Genomic DNA, 17,389 nt, shown 5'->3' with positions numbered 1-17,389 from the left:
TTTCTAGAATATGGTTCATCTATGTTTTCGGATAAAAACGCTTAATGTGGTGTATTTGTATAATAAATTCAATTATATGAGCATACTATTAAATGTTTCAATGTGGGTGAACCTTAATAATCTTATGCAAAAAGAGTTACTTTTTCCATTACTAAAAGATAAAATTAATAATAATAAAATATAATATTCTACCAAGACTGATAAATGGAAAGTTTCAATGTTTTGCATTTAACAAAAACCACAACTTTGAATATTACAAGCACTTTTGTTTAAAAAAATTAAAATGATTGTACTTCAAAATCTTATTCTCAACAAGTAAATAGAAATGACACAGTAACACATGCACCACTAGGAATCTGTATAAGTTATATCAATATACTACAAGGGAAATCACTCTTCTTATGTTTTTTAAAAGGTTATGTAATACTAAGCTCTTCAGTCCCAGTGAGCACAGCCATGTTGCTTTGTAAGGAAAAGTATTATTTAAAAAAATATTTAAGGGTCTTCCATAGGTCCTAAATCATGTATCAGCAAATACTCATTTTCAAAATATCTAAAATTATAGTTATTATCTGTCCTTCTTTCTAATCTGAAAAGTATCCTACTTTCAAAATTTTGGGACCCCTGCTTAGAAACAAGTTGACAATAATATTGCAGTGTTGTGCTAGGCTAACAAAGAAGAAACCCACCCAGTGGTGGGTGGGGAGGGATAGTTATTGCGATGTGTTAGAGAAAAAGGTTGAAGGTTACATCACAACTGTAAAACGAGGGAGAATTATACAAGAAAGGAAATAGGGAAAGATACTTCAGGAGAATGAAGAGCATGGAGCAGCATAGAACTGATTCAGAAGTGGTCAAACTTCATCCATGAGAGAAACAATGTCTTCAAAGTTGCATAAAATAAAAGAAAGATTAGATCACTGTATATGGTGACATCATTACAAGTTTTTATCTGGGGTAGTTACTGAGGATAGCATATAGAAGACTGTTTTCAGAACATATTGTACACTCATTCTTTTGTTAAGACTGATGAATTCCCTGCTGCAATTTGCTACCCAGCTGTGTGTTGTGTTTTCCCACATGGGTTTTCTAGCTATGTTAATTCTCTTGCCTCTTCTCTGTGACAGGATACAGATGTAAACAAAGTGCTCTCTGCCCATGCATATGTGGCTTGATTAGCCAGTGTTGAGAGAATTCCTCCCTGAAGAGACTTAAACCATGCCCATTCCCTCTTCATAAGGTCTCAATGACAAACCAAGTGTAATTCCACCAAAGGCTATCTGGAAAATCAATGAATGTATTGGACTTATTTACAGAGTGTAGGTGTAGGATTGTTGTTAGAAGGACTGAGAAGTCTTCCTCTAACACAAGTAGAGTTCCTTTTAGTTATCATTACCCAGCCTCCCTAATAGCGTCCTGAGACCCTGAGGCTAGCTACAGTAAGGGTTGTGTTGCATACATGTGGCTAGGAGGCATGGCTGGACACTCAGCAAGAGTCCAGTGATCCTTCCCTATTCCACTCTCTCCTTCTATGAGGGAATGTCAACAGTGTTCACACACAGCTGATCTGGAGGAGAGGGTGCATGCTTTGTTCAGAGGACCTGGTTCAATAATACCAAGAGGTAAGCTATTCCATCTGGAATGAGGACCCTGATAGTTACAAGAAACATCAGGATGAATGTTTTTATAGGTGCTAAGTTGTCAGCTCTGGAAAAAGAATATTGTTTCCTAACAAAGCCTAACAGAACAGAGCTCTTATGAATATCAAGCTTGCAGAAAAGTATAAATTCAGGAATCTCAACACTATAATTGTCACTAGCAACTTTATTTTTGGAAACTTTTTGTTCAGTTTGGTTTTTACTCTTATGCTAATTGTTTTGTCTTATTTTGATATGAGATGGGAACAAAGGTTCTGTTCATCAATGCTCTTATATGAAACTATATATGAACACGCAGGATGCTATTACAGTTATCACCAACTGTGTCATAGAGTTCTCAGTGACAATGGTCTTATTATTGTCTTGTATTCTTGGGACATCCTCAATTCACCATTTTTAAAAATTATTTTTTATTGATTATTTGGGTATCTCAAAACTGAGAAGAGTTACGCCAGGCTGAACCAGCTCTCCAGTGCCCTGAGCCACCACTTTCTCTGAAGTCTTTGGGCTGGCAAGAGGACAGACCCAGTTCTCCTGTGCACAGGAACCTAAATACAGCTTCAGGCGGCAGACTGGACCACACACATCTGCATGAGCTTTGATGACAATATGGGCCACAGACTTCAAAAACTGAACCTTGGCTGTATCAGGACCACTGACCCACTCATGGCCTTCAGTGACTGCACTGGACATGAGCCTCAACATGGCCCCAGGTGGTTACTGTCAACGACATAGCATGGATGGAAAGATATCCTGGCAGCCTGGAGCCAAGGCATACCTGTAAGTCACTCAGCACAACAAACTTCACACAGAGATTGGGAGGGGAAAAATAACAGGAGCATGGCTGCCTTTGTTTAGGTAAGAAACAGCAACAAACAGAACAGGATACAGGGCTTAAATAGAGTTTCTAGGGAAGGAGGTGAAATTTTCCAGGGTGGAGCTTTTCATGGTGGAAGATTCATGGGAGACTGGTGGGATCTTGGGTACAGAGACTGGGGTTTTTACTCTGTAGGGTGGGGGCAGGGTTAAGCACTGCTTAAGAGTGTTTTTCTGCAGGTAGAACCTGGTAGTTAGAGGTCCTTGAGGGAGGGGCCTGTCCACTCGTGTGTCTCGAGGGGCTAACAGCTACACATGTCACTCACATTGCCATGGCAACCCAGGCAGCCGAGTCCAAGGATGTCACCAACGCATGAGACGGCAGCACAGACTACATACATCCATATGGGTCAGCAGTTCACTAATAACGGCTGGAACCTGGACTTTGAGGTCCTTTCCTCGAATTGATCCTCCATTGTCGCCCAGAGCCAAGGGCACCCTGCTGCTCCGGAGCTGGTTTTGGGTCTGACTCTGCTTCTGCTTAAGCTCCAGGCTGCTGTACATCATCTGACTGACTCTACGGGGCAATTATAGCGTGTGGACCTCAGCCCTCTCTTTCACCTGTCACCGCCAGCGCATCTCCAGTTCTGCCACACTCACAGCTGTGTTTTTCTCTTTCCCACCTCTCTAACATGTATTCGTTGTAGTGGTGCTTGGCACTGCCCACGGGCTGCGAGTCCAGGATCGGGCACTTGTCTGTCTTCCTTCTGTGGCTGCCACCCAATTCACCATTGTTGAAGGCTGTTAGCCAGTATACTGTGCTTCAACTGCCTTCCAGTAGCTTTCAAAACTCTTCACTCTGCAATCTGAACATGCAGAGTTACTAAGTCCATGTATAAACTGGGGATCTTAATTAAAGACAGTAAATTGTTACAATAAATAAGAGATCACTATCTAGTCAAGTGGTCATGTCAAAGAACAAAGCTACTGAATTTCTGAATTTTTTCCATACAAAATATTCTGAGTACGATTTCTCCTCCCCAGCTCCTTCTAGCTCCCTCCACATCCCAAATCCACACTTTCCCCCTCTTTCATTAGAATATAAACAATCAACTAAGAAATAACTACAATAAACTAAGAAAATCAGAATAGGACAAAACAAACATTGAAAAATAAGTCAAAGAAAAAGTACAAGAAACACAGAACCAAGACATACACGTTTACACACAGAAAGAAAACCCATAACAACAAAACTGGAAATCATAATACATGAGCAAAAAGTCTGTGAGGTTAAAAAAAACAGCCCAGATCCAGCCTGTGAGTCAAAGGATCCTCCAAAATAACACTGAGTTTGTTTTGTCCTGGCCATCTACTGCTGGGCAGGGCCTGTCCTTGACTGTGTTTTTTTTTGTACCCAGTAATAGTCTGTTGGAGAAAAATAAATTTTCTTGTGTGAACAATAATCAGTTGGAGACAGCACCTGGGTTGGGCATGGGAGCTTGTATCCACTTCTCAACGCAATGTCACTCCATCTGGCTTAGATATAAAGTCCCTTTGAGTACTGCTATGTTCTCTGTGAGTTCATTGAGTCAGTTCTTTTGTGTCCAGAAGACCTAGTCTCCTTGGAGTTTTCTGTCCCCCACCGGCTCTAACAGTCTTTCTGCCTCCTGTTCTTCATAGATCTCTGGGATCTTGAAGGGAGGGGTTTGATAACTGTAGTAACAAAACCAAGTAAGACATACAGAAAAAGAAAACTACAGGTCAACATTCATGATGAAGTCTTCCATCCCTGTGATCTCTTGCAATCTTTCTGCCTTCTCTTCCCTAAGTACTGGGAGAGGGAACTTATGGAGACATTCCATTTAGAATGGAATGATCTGAGATCTCTCACTCACTCTTTGCACTTTACCAAATGTAGGTTTCTGTATTTGTTCCCATCTAATGTAGGGGGAAGTCATCTGATGATGGCTGAGCAATACATCGTTCTATGGTTATAGAAAACAACGTTAGGAGTCATTTTATTACTACATTTCATTAGTAGAACAGTAGTATCTGGTTTTCCCCCTAGGTCCATTGCCTATCTGGTCAGCCATGGGTTACATTTCATGGAGTGGGCCTTAGTTCCAGACAGATTATGGTTGAGAATTCTCACAAATTTTGTACCACTACTGATCCAGTCAGGCAGGCAATCTTTGTAGATCAAAGGGTTTGTAGCTGAGAAGGTGTCTGTCTTTTTTCTTTGGTAGAGTGAAGTGTACCTTTCTGTAGTATGAATACTCATCAGTAGGGGTGAAGGATCCAAGTAGGTACTAGTGTGACCTCTCCACATTCAGTGAGCTATGTTGGTGCTGTCTTCAGCAGTAGGGCCTTGATGTCCATTTCTGGAGAGTAATGTATTGTCTTGGCGATAGGCTGGTTTGTTTTAGGGTTCCATGGTTGCCTTTGTTCAACAACTCTATTAGATGTAACCTATTCCAGAAAGTTGAGGTTTCCTTTGGTGGCATGAGATGTCTTTTTGGTCCTTTGCTTCTCCCATTTGGTAATTCCTATTGATTTTTTCATATATGTATGTATTTTTAAGTGTTTCTACCATATTAGGTTTCCATATGAATTCTCAAATGGCCTTTAATTTTATCTGGCCTTCCCTGTCCTCTCTTCTCACCTCCCTCTTTCCTCTCTTTATTTTATCCTTGTAACCCAGTCCTGCTTCCCCTAATCCAACCATAACTATTAATTCTGATTCCCCTTCCTAGAGAGATCTTCCCTAACCCCAACTCCAGTTCATTACTCTATTCCTATTATCTGTGGTTATAATTGTTTTAGTCTGTTTATCAAAGACTTAACAGCTAACTTCCACATAAGCAAATGTACACCTTATTTCTCTTTTGGAGTCTGGGTTACTTCGCTCACAATGGCTTTTTTTTTATAGCGCCATCCATTTACCTGCAAATATCATGAGTTTGAGTTTGAGTCTTTGTTTCATTTTGGTTTGTCTGTTTAGCTGAGTAAACAGTGGCTAAAGGTGTGACATTTTATCTACTCATCCTTTAATGGGCATCTAGTCAGTTTCTTTTTTAGCATTTTTAATTTGAAATAGAAACAAGCTTGCTTTACATGTCAATCCCACTTCCCTCTCCCTCCCCTCCTCCTCATTCTCCCACCAACCCACCCAACACCTGACCCATCCTCCCTCTGCTTCCCAGGGAGGGTGAGGCCCTCCATGGGGGATCTCCAAAGTCTGTCATGTCATCCTGGGCAGAGTCTAGGCCCTCCCCATTTTAGATTCCTCTATTGAGAATTCTCTATTTAATTCTGTACCCCACTTTATAATTGGATCATTTAGTGTTTTGGAGACTTGCTTCTTGAGTTCATTGTAAATTTTGGAGATCAGTCCTCTGTCAGATATGGGGTTAGTGAATATCTTTTCCCATTCTGTGGGCTGACATTTTGTCTTGTTGACTGTGTCCATTGCCTTAAAGAAGCTTCCCAGTTTAAGGAGGTCCCATTTATTAATTGTCGATCTCAGTGTCTGTGCTACTGGTGTTATGTTCAGGAAGCTGTCTCCTGTACCAATTTGTTTAAGGGTAACTCCCACTTTCTCTCCTAAGAGGTTCAGTGTGGTTGGATTTATATTGAAGTCTTTGGTCCATTTGGGCTTACTTTTTGTGCAGGATGATAGATATGTATCTGTCTGTAGTCTTCTACATGCCAGCATCGAGTTATGCCAGCACCATTTGTTGAAGATGCTTTCTTTTTTCCATTGTATAATTTTAGCTTCTTTGTCAAAGATCAGGTGTTTGTTGGTGTGTGGATTAATATCAGGGTTTTCAATTCGGCTCCATTGGTCTACCTGTCTATTTTTCTGCCAATACCAAGCTGTTTTCAGTACTATAGTTCTATAATAGAGTTGAAGTCAGGGATGGTGATCCCTCCAGAAGTTCCTTTATTTTACCATTTTTTCCACTATCCTGGGTCTTTTGTTTTTCCACATAAAGTTGATTATTGTTCTTTCAAGGTCTGTGAAGAATTGTGTTGGGATTTTGATGGGGATAGCATTGAATCTGTAGATTACTTTTGGCAAGATTGCCATCTTACTATATTAATTTTACATATCCATGAGCATGGGAAGTCATTCAATTTTTTGGTGTCTTCTTTAATTTCTTTAAAGACTCAAAGTTCTTGCTATACAGGGTTGTCACTTGTTTGGTTAGAGTTACCCCAAGACATTTTATGTTGTTTGTGGCTATTGTAAAGTGTGATATTTCTCTGATTTCCTTCTCAGCCCATTTATCGTCTGTATATAGTTGGGCTACTGATTTTTTTGAGTTAATCTTGTATGCTGCCACTTTGCTGAAGGTGTTTATCAGCTGTAGGAGTTCCCTGGTAGAGTTTTTCAGGTCATTTATGTAAACAATCATATCATCAGCTAATAATGAAAGTTTAACTTCTTCCTTTCCAGTTTGTATCCCTTCATCTCCTTTTGTTGTATTATTGCTCTAGCTGGAATTTCAAGTGCAATATTGAAGAGGCATGGAGAGTGTTCAGTCTTGTCTTCCTCCTGATTTTAGAGGAATTGTGTTGAGTTTCTTTTCATTTAGTTTGATGTTGACTGTTGGTTTATTGTATATTGTTTTATTAGGTTCAAATTTGTTCCTATTATCCCCGATCTCTCCAGGACCTTTATCATGAAGGGGTGTTGGATTTTGTCAAAGGATTTTTCAGAATATAGTGAGATGACCATGTGGTTTTTCTTTTGCAATTTGTTTATATGATGAATTATATTGATAGATTTTTTTTATGTTGAACCATCCTTGCATCCCTGATATGAAGCCTACTTGAACATGGTGGATGACTTTTCTGATTGTTGTTGGATTCGATTTGCCAGTATTTTATCGAGTATTTTTGCATCAATATTCATGAGCAATATTGATCTGTAGTTCTCTTTCTTAGTTGTATCTTTGTGTGACTTGGGCATCAAGGTAATTGTAGCCTTGTAAAATGAGTTTGACAACAAACCTTCTGCTTCTATTTCGTGGAACACTTTGAAGAATATTGGTATAATCTCTTCTTTGAATTTCTGGTAGAATTCTGCACTGAAGCAATCTGGACCTGGGATTTTTTTAGTTGGGAGAATTTTGATGACTGATTCTATTTCGTTAGGGGTTATAGGTCTGTTTAAGCTGCTTATATGTCCTTATTTTGATTTTGGTAAGTGATATTTATCCAGAAAATTGTTCATTCCTTTACATTTTTCAATTTTGTAGAGTACAGGTTTTCAAAGTATGACCTGAAGATTCTCTGGAATTCCTCAGTGTCCATTGTTATGTCCCCCTTTTCATTCCTAATTTTGTCAATTTGCATGTTCTCTCTCTGCCTTTCCTTTAGTTTGGACAAAGGTTTGTCTAGCTTCATTTTCTTGAAGAACCATCTCTTTTTTTTACATTGATTCCTTGTATTGTTTTCTTTGTTTTGGTTTTATTGATTTCAGTCCTCATTTTTATTATTTCCCGGCTTCTACTCCTCTGGGGTGAGTTTGCTTCCTTTGGTTCTATAGTTTTCAGTTGTCCTGTTAATTCTCTAGTCTGAGTATTTTTTTAGTTTCTTCATGTGAGTTCTTGGTGCTATGTACTTTCATCTTAGCACTGTTTTCAAAGTGTCCCATAAGTTTGGGTATGTCACGTCTCCATTTTCATTGAATTCTAGGAAGAGTTTAAATTCTTTATTTCTTCCTTTTCACAGGAATGGTGTAATCATGCCTTGTTAAATTTCCATGAGTTTGTAGGCTCTCTGCAATTTGTGTTGTTGTTGAATTCTAACTTTAAATCCTGGTGGTCTGATAAGATACAGGGAGTCATTCCAATTTTTTGCACCTGTTGAGATTTGTAATGTTGCTGAGTATGTGGTCGATTTTAGAGAAGGTCCCATGCGGTTTTGAGAAGAAGGTATATTCTTTTGTGTTTGCATGGAACGTTCTATAGATGTCTGTTAATCCCAACTGGGTCATAACTTCTGTTTCTTTGTTAAGTTTCTGTCTGGTGATCCTTTCTAGTGGTAGGAGTGGGATGTTGAAGTCTCCTAATATAACTGTGTGATGTCTTATATGTGATATGAGTTTTAGTAATGTTTCTTTTTTGAATGTTGGTGCCTTTGCATTTGGAACATAGATGTTCAGAATTGAGACTTATTCCTGATGATGTTTCCTGTAAATATGAAATTACATCTTTCATCTCTTATGATTGATATTAGTTTGAAGTCTAATTAGTTAGTTACTTGGATTGCTACACCATCTTGTTTCTTGGGTTCATTTGATTGGAAAATCTTATCCTAACACTTTACTCTGAGTTAATATCTATCTTTGAGTTTGAGGTGTGTTTCTTGTATGCAGCATAAGGATGGCTTCTGTGTTCCTATCCATTCTGTTAGCCTGGGTCTTTTAAAGGCAAGTTAACACCATTAATATTTAGGGAGATTAAGGACCTTTGAGTATTAATTCTTGTTTGTTTTTGATTTGTTGGTGGTGGTGGTATTGTGTTTGGATTTACCCTGCTTTTTCTTTTGGCTTTTGGTAATGTGGTATTATCAATAGCTTATGGTTTTTTGTGTGTAGTTAGCTTCCTTAAGTTGGAGTTTTCCTCCAGTCCTTTCTCTAGGGCTGAATTAGTGGATATGCATTTTTTAAAATCTGATTTTGTCTTGGAATATCTTATTTTCTCCATTTATATGATTGAAAGCTTTGCTGAGTATAGTAGCTTGGGCTGGCATCCATGTTCTTTTAGTGTTTGTAGACTGTCTATCCAGGACCTTCTGGCTTTCAAAGTTTCCATGGAGAAGTCATGTTTGATCCTGATAGGTTTGCCTCTATGTGTTACTTGGCCTTTTTCCTTTGCTGCTCATAATATTCTTTCTTTATTCTGTATGTTTAGTGTTTTAATTATTATGTGGCAAGGGAAGGTTTTTTTTTGTGGTCCACTCTATTTGGTATTCTGTAGGCTTTTTGTACTTTTATTGGCATGTGTTTCTTTAGGTTGAAAAGTTTTCTTCTATGATTTCATTGAATATGTTTTCTGACCCTGTGAGTTGGGTTTCTTTGCCTTCTTCGATACCTATTTTTCTTAGGTTTGGCCTTTTCACGGTGTCCCCTATTTCCTGGATATTTTGTGTTAGGGGTTTTTTTGGACTTAAGATTCTTTTTGGATGATGAATGTATTTCTCCTAGTGTATCTTCAGAGCCTGAAAATATCTCTTCTATCTCTTGTATTCTGTTTGTTATGCTTGCATCTGTAGTTCCTGATCATTTACCCATCTTTTCTAACTCTGGTATTCCCTCAGAGTGTGTTTTTAAATTTTTTCTCTATTTCAGCTTTCAAACCTTGCACCGTTTGAATTGTTTCTTTCACGTTTTGGTTTGTCTTTTCTTCCAATTCTTTAAAGGGTTTTCTCATTTCATCTTTTAGAGTCTCTATCATCTTCATGAAGTTGTTTTTAAGGTCATTCTCTTCTGCTTCATCTGTGTTGTGATGTTCAGGTCCTGCTGGTGTAGAATCCCTAGACTCTGGTGACATCAAAATTGTTTTTTCTGTTGTTGAATGTGTACTTATATTGTAGTCATCCGATCTCTTAAACCCATGGGTGCACTTGGGGTCTCTTCCTCTCCTGGTGGATACAGGTTCAAGGTTCTGGTGGGTGCAAGCAGGTCCAATACTGTGATGTGTTCACGGTGGGTGCAGGCATGTCTTTGGCACTCCCTCTCCTGGGGGTGGGAGCTGGACTAGCACAGTTCCATGAGCAGACTAGCAGTTGCTCAGTGTGCCCTTGGGATAAGTTAGCCTGCCTGCAGTTCCCAGGCCGGTAGATCTCAGAATGGGCAAGTGGAAGTCAGGCCGAGGGGCCGGAGCTTACCTCCACCCTGAGTAGAGGCCGGCATTTCCCAGAAATCTCAGCCTACTTGCAGTTGCTAGGTCCACTGGGGGTGAGTCCACCTGTGTGCAGGTCTCAGGTCAGGAGATCCCAGAGTGGGCAAGCGAAAGTTGGGCCTGAGGTCAACTATTTGTTTAAAAATGTTCACATGCTTACCTAGAGTTTGCTAATAGTTCATATACAAGGTAGGTGGCATTCATAGAAATGTGAGGCTTCCCTTGGAAGTCTCCCCAAGTCTCAAGTACAGTAATGTCATCTCTGGCATCTGACTTTAAACAGGTATTTTTGAAGGTTAGCTTTGTAATTGTTAGCTTCTCTCTAAGACCTATTCAAATTCATATTTTTGCTCCACTTATGGATATATCATTTTACTAATATCATATATTTGTAGTTTTCTTTGTGACCACCTCTTTTCGATCAGTACATAATAAATGATTATTGCAAAGCAATGTTTTATAAAACAGAGTGTGTCTTCTATGACTCTAACTTCTGCTCCACCTAAGATGATGTAACAATGGCTCTGTTAAAACTTGATGAAGCTGTTACTTGGTCTTCTTTTTTATCTCCAAAGAAAAAGTTGACTGTAAATAACTGATATTTAGCTACTGGAAAATAAATGGCAATTTGGGTAGCAAGAAGGAAGGCCTGGGATGGTAAACTTGACTTAAAAATTATTTAGACATAAGATGAAATGGTTAAATTCTATTCAACATAACCTTAGAACTTTTAGTTACCATAACCTGATGCTTAGTCAAGCCAAAGGTTCCCCAAACAATGCTTGGATCCTGAAACTAAACTATGAGCCAATGAATAAGATATTAGAGAGAAGTTGTTATTTCTTTTTTTCCTGTTTCTTTTACTGTCTACCCAATTTCATATATCACTATAGTTAGTAAGGCTAAATTTTTAGTTATTTATAAATAGGGCAGAAAAAAGGCTACAAAAATCATCTACAACAGTGGTTTTCAACCTGTGGGCCAAGACCCATTTGGCAAAGTCTATCTCCAAAACTATTTACCTTATGACTCATAACAGTATCAAAATTACAGTTGTGGACTAGCAATAAAATGTCATGGTTGGGCGTCACCACAACATGAGGAACTGTATCAAAGTGTCACAGAATTATGGAGGTTGAGAACCTTTGATATAGAACAATGCTTTCCAGTAAAATTACCACCTTCTATGCAGAATTCCACTGACCTCTCCTATATGCCACAGCATGTTGATCAGTACTTCTCCTTATATTTGTTACTATTATTAGTGATACCCAAAGTATATTTGATTATCAAATGAAAAACAATAACAAAAATCAGGAGAGATCTGTGAGTCTGCCCTTTGCCACCACTTCTTTCCTCCAAATAGTACATCTCTTTATTAAATATTTTAAATTCCTATATTACATCCCAATTGCAGTTTCCTCATGCCACACCACCCATACCTATCCACTCCTCCATTTCTCTTTAGAGAAGGGCAGGCCTTCAAGGAATAGCAACCAATCATGAAATATAAAGTTTCAATAAGATTACGCACCATTCCTTCTATGAAGGCTGGATGAGTAAACCCAGTAGGAAGAAAATGGTCCCAAAAGCAATCACAAGAGTCAGAGATATTCCCCTCTCCCTCTGTTAGCCACCACTTCTTATATATTCTCTCCATTCCCTGAGCTTAAATAATTATATTTTATTCTGTATATTGTCCTGTCATTTCCTCAGCTGTATCCAGGCTTTCATTTTATTCCAGAAAATTGTAATATTTTTCTCTTCTGTCTTTCAGCCATAATTATTAGCTTGCTTTAGCTAATAATTTCAGTAACAGCTAAGGTACCTTTTAAAGTCAGATATGTCAAGCATTACGATATTTCTGTTTTGAATTCCTTCAGAGAAATTCATGTTTTATAAAATTCTTATCTCTTGGAACAATATAAAAGTCTAAACATATATGAATATTTAGTTTTCCAGCATCATATGATAGAAATGAAACAAATTAAGCAAAAATACTTCAATTATAAATAATCATCTCTCTCATTTAAAGCATTATCATCTGTCTCTTTCCCAGCTTCATATGCTATTGTTTCTACTTTTGAAATGTACCTTCTCAACATACCAGAATGCATTAGTAACTTAATGCATGGAAGTCTTTATGTTTCCCATGCATTAGATGAAATACTCTTTCCTTCAATGTCACTGAGGTTAAATTGAAATCATTCTTTAATTTTCAGCTGAATTTGCAGCTCCTTACTATCTTTCCCCAGTCTCTAAATCAGGGTTTATCACTACTTTGACCTACAAGAAGAATAAAGTTCATTTGATATAATATTTTAGCATAATCATGTATTTCATAGCCATTGAATAATGCTGAGGTCTGCCTTTTTGGCCTTCAGAAGTATTATACATCATGGAAAGAAGATATGTCATAAATGCTGTTAATGAGTAACAGACTGAATAAATAAATGAATTAATAAAGTCAAAATGACAATAAATACTATGTGGGTCAAGTCACTTGGAATTTGAAGAACAAGACCTATACATTTATTTTTAAAGAATCTTGCATAAAAATTTCAGAGAGCTGGAAGATGAGGTACACATTATGTGAGTAATTCATAATGGAGTGACTCATATATGGCAATGACTCATAACAGCAAGTCAAATTGTAGAGAAGATATAATTCTGATGACTTGGAACAAAAGACTAGCTGAGGAAGGCTATAGCCAGTGTGAGCGACTAAAGGAGGGTGTATATCCCTTTGTTACTGCATCCAAGCCAGATTGAAAACACCCAGGGAGAACAAAGTTGGGATTTCTAAGTCATTAGTTTACAACTAGTGCCTGGGCCAATGGACCCAATATGTGATGTTGCCCTGTATTTTGAAATTGGCTTGTAATTTTTGCTCTTCTTTCATTGAGCAAACAAACAAGCAAACCATTCCATACTAATTGTTAACAGCCAAGAGGAATTATGTTTGTGAAAAATTCTAGTTAATAATTTCTAACTAAAAAGGTATCTAGACAACTTTGTCCCTTATTTTTCTTTTGGTTGATTTGTGGAAATGTATGTTATACAGCTATTTGAGTACATGATTATTTACTTATGTATACAAACAAACATCTGTAATTTCAAGTGTTTTGGTTATGTTTTGTTAATATTCAGTTACTGGTAGATCTGAATTCCAAAATCTAAAATTTGAACTGTAAGCAATATACCCCATGCTCCTGGGATCATGGGGTTTATGTTTGATAAAGAAGAATCATATCATTTTCATCTTAGATACAATTTATTCATTTAAGTGAAGCAAACAAAATCCCATTGATTCCAAATATTTAAGTAGTAAATTGTCTATTGTGATAATTTCAAGTAAGTTTTCAAATTATATTTTATAACATACCTTAGAAAGTTTTAGAGTACAGAATAACATACCCACATCATGATTCAGTTATGTAATTAGTTTTGCTTTTTGTTTGTTTCATTTTCAGATGTAATACTAGAACACTTTATACGTGTCTATTGTCTATAAGCATCCAGTGAGTACTATGATACAGTACCAGAACACAACAGCATCAGAGATTCTTTCATATTTGTAAGTACTAAGCTTGAAGAAGATAATGCTTATCTGGGATATACACACACACAGTACTCATTTTCCCTGTCAACTTAGAACCACAAGTGGCCAGCAAAGTATAAATAGCACCGAGCAAAGGTTGGGATATGATTTCTCTGGTTTCCTTCTCCCTATCATTTTAATCATGAGTGTTTCTTTGTTGAGATGGAACATCTATCAGATCATGTCCACTAATTTCTGCCAACAGGAGGTATATACTTTTTATTTGTTTGCTTGATCTTTCTTGCTTTGTTCCTGATGAAGTTTCTTGCTATGCAGTCTGACTGGCCAGATGTTTCCTATGTAGACCAAGCTGCTTTCAGAGTTCTGGGTGTCCTGTTGCTTCTGCTTTTTAGTGTGCATATTTTAGAACTAGAGTAATGCCTGGATACAGATATCATTTGTCGAATTATTTAATACATATAGTGAAAGTGAGAGGTAAATTCTTGTTTAAATTATCATATTTTGTGTTTTTTGTAACAGCTCACTGTTAGTTTATCTTGAATAATTTGTGTTAAGTGCCCACCATTGACATTTTACTAAATCTATGCTGTATTGGAACTATATCCCAAATAGCCTGTTAAATAATCTGTGACATTTTGTGGGTATGTCTTTTAATTAATTGAAAATTTAATTCAATGTGTTTTGATCATATTCATATCTTACTCCTTCCCCTAACTCCACTTATCCATATCCTGCATCCCTCCCCTTTCAAAATTTTGTGTCCTCGTTTTCTTTTTCCTAAATACCCCAATGAGTCCAGTTTATGCCAAGTAAATACTCATGGATGTGGGTCCATCCACTGGATTTTGGTCACCTATTAGGTGCCACAGCCTTAAAGAAAACTGACTTTCCCTTCCCCAAAATGTGGTATAGATCTAAACAAAGAATTCTCAACAGAGGAAACTCAAATGACTGAGAAACACTTAAAGAAATTTTCAATGTCCTTAGCCATCAGGTAAATGGAAAACAAAAGGACTCTGAGATTCCATCTTATACCTGTCAGAATTGCCAAGATCAAAAACACAAGTGACAGCTTATTCTGGTTAGAATGTGGAACAAGGAGAAGATGCCTCTACTGCTGCTGGCAGTGCCAAGTTGTGCCACCACTTTGGAAATCAGCATGACAATATCTCAGAAAATTGATGTACTTCAAAATCCAGTTATACAACTACTGGGCATTTTCCCAAAGGATTCTCCATCATGCCATAAGGACACTTGACACTTACTCAACTATGACCATAGCAGCCTTATTCATAATAGACAGAATTTGGAAACAATATAGATGCCCCTCAAATGAAGAATGGAGAATGAAAACGTGGTACATTTTCATAATGGAGTATGGCTCATCTGTTAAAAAATGAATTCAGGAAATTTGCCAGAAAATGGATGGAGTTACCGAGTGTGATAACCCAAATAAAAAATGATAAACATGGTATGTACTCACTTATAAGTGGATATTAGCTATAAACTAAAGGATGATCACAGGGCAGTCTACAAACCCAAAGAGGCTAAGTTACAAGAAAAACTTAAGGGAAGATGCAAGGATCTCCCTAGGAAGAGCAAATAGATATGCAAACTTGTGGTGGGTAGGGGTGGGAAATGGGGTAATCATATCACAAGGGTTGTTATGGAGGAATAAAACAGTGGAAGAAACAGCTGTAATTGGGGGGCATTTCAGGAGGAAGGTAGAAACCTAGTGCAGTGGAAACTCCATGGAATCTATGAGAGTAACCCTAGGAACAACTATTAATGTGGTTACAGAACTGGCCATCTTCTGTAACCAGGCAAGGCCTCCAGTGGTGGGACTTGGACACTAACCCAGCCACAAAACCTCTGACCTACAGTCTGTCCTTCCTGTAGTGTTCTTTACTGTAGCCTAGCAGAATCTTCATCAAGGAGACTAGAGAGACTTCCCCCAGCAACTCATGGGAGAAGATGTAGGGACCCACAGTCAAACCTTATGCAGAGCTCAGGGAGCCTTGTGAAGGAGGAGAGGAAGGATAGAAGGAAGCAGAGGGGTCTTGGATGCAATGAAAATATGGCCCATGGAAATCAACGGACAAGGACTCATGTGGCTTGAAGAGAACCTTTAGGGGTCTGACTTAGTTTCTCTGAATATATGTTATGTCTGAGTAGCTTGGTGCCCTTGTGGGATCCCTAACAGTGGGAGAAGGGGCTGTCTCTGCCTCTTTTGTCTGCATTTGGGACCCTTTTCCTCCTACTGTGTTGCCTTGCCAAGAAATGATGGTATATGTCTATTCTTGTAGCTTGTTATGCTGTGTTTGGCTCATGTTCCTGGGTAGTGTGTTCGTTTCTGAGGGGAGGCAAGGGTGGATGTGTCTGGGGGAGGAGGAGGTTGGGGGAGAGGGACTACAGAGAGGAGAGGCAGGAGAAACTGCAGATGTAGTATAATATACGAAAGAAGAATAAAAAAGTTACTGACTACCATTATTGCTATATGTTTAATGCAATTATGGTCAAATATGAATGAGATCAGGGAGCTTACTGCTATTGTGGTGCTGTCTTATTATTTGGGCAGTTATTGTCTGTTTTGTGTTGTTCTAATTTTGGAATCTATTTACACTGATTTTTTTCAAAACGGGGTTTCTCTGTGTAGCTTTGTAGACCAGGCTAGCCTTGAACTCACAGCGATCTGCCTGCCTCTGCCTCCTGAGTGCTGGGATTAAAGGCATGCACCACCACTACCCGGCATTATTTACACTGATATTTAAGCAAAGCAAATTAGATAATGTAACATAGGTGGTAAAGAAGTTTCAACAGAGTGTGCTGTCATCATTGTTGCTTGGCTGCTACCGTGCAATAAGAAGTGATATGTTAAGACATCTTCCACCAAACACTCCACCTGCTACTCTCCACTTTTCAACAACATTGTCATGAATCTAAATTATATCCATATGCTGGCATGTGCACCGTGGCCTTGACTCATGTTGGAGTTAAAGAATGGAAGAGCTCTTCTCGAGTTTCTAAGCAACCGCTGGATTTAATGTCATAAAAATCATGGATGGACTTGACTAAAGGAGTTCTCAAGGTAGATGGAATTGGAGGTCGTGCAGATATTTTCACAAATTCTGAAATTCTTGTTGCTATGAAGGATAGCAGTGAAATTGGCAGTAACAGTTTCAGAAAGTGAGATCTAGAAATTTTATTCTTTACAGAAAATGGATGTTTTAACTGATATAAAAGGTTCAATAAGGAAGGTATAATTAAGAATACTATGGGATGGAAGACACTCTACTCTTGAACAAACAGCAAAAGGCAATCTTAGAGTGTCAGCTGGAGGCTTAGCTTCCAGAACACCTGTCTACTGCCAATAAAGGGAGACCCCTTTACTTCATGAGATCATGTAGTAATGAGGTTGACCTTGGTTTTTAAAATGCAAT

At 38.1% G+C, this 17,389-nt stretch overlaps 1 long non-coding RNA gene across 1 annotated transcript; it reads left to right on the top strand.

Moving 5' to 3' along the window:
* Positions 1-387: 387 nt before the first annotated feature.
* On the top strand, positions 388-14,624 carry LOC110340353. The gene is made up of 2 exons (XR_002382151.2): positions 388-2,438; positions 13,861-14,624. It is a non-coding gene; the product is annotated as an uncharacterized LOC110340353 (long non-coding RNA).
* Positions 14,625-17,389: the final 2,765 nt, after the last annotated feature.

Source organism: Mesocricetus auratus, unplaced genomic scaffold (assembly GCF_017639785.1).
Source record: "Mesocricetus auratus isolate SY011 unplaced genomic scaffold, BCM_Maur_2.0 Super-Scaffold_6730, whole genome shotgun sequence".
Lineage (NCBI taxonomy): Eukaryota > Metazoa > Chordata > Mammalia > Rodentia > Cricetidae > Mesocricetus > Mesocricetus auratus.
This window is presented reverse-complemented; position numbering and strand designations above follow the sequence as displayed.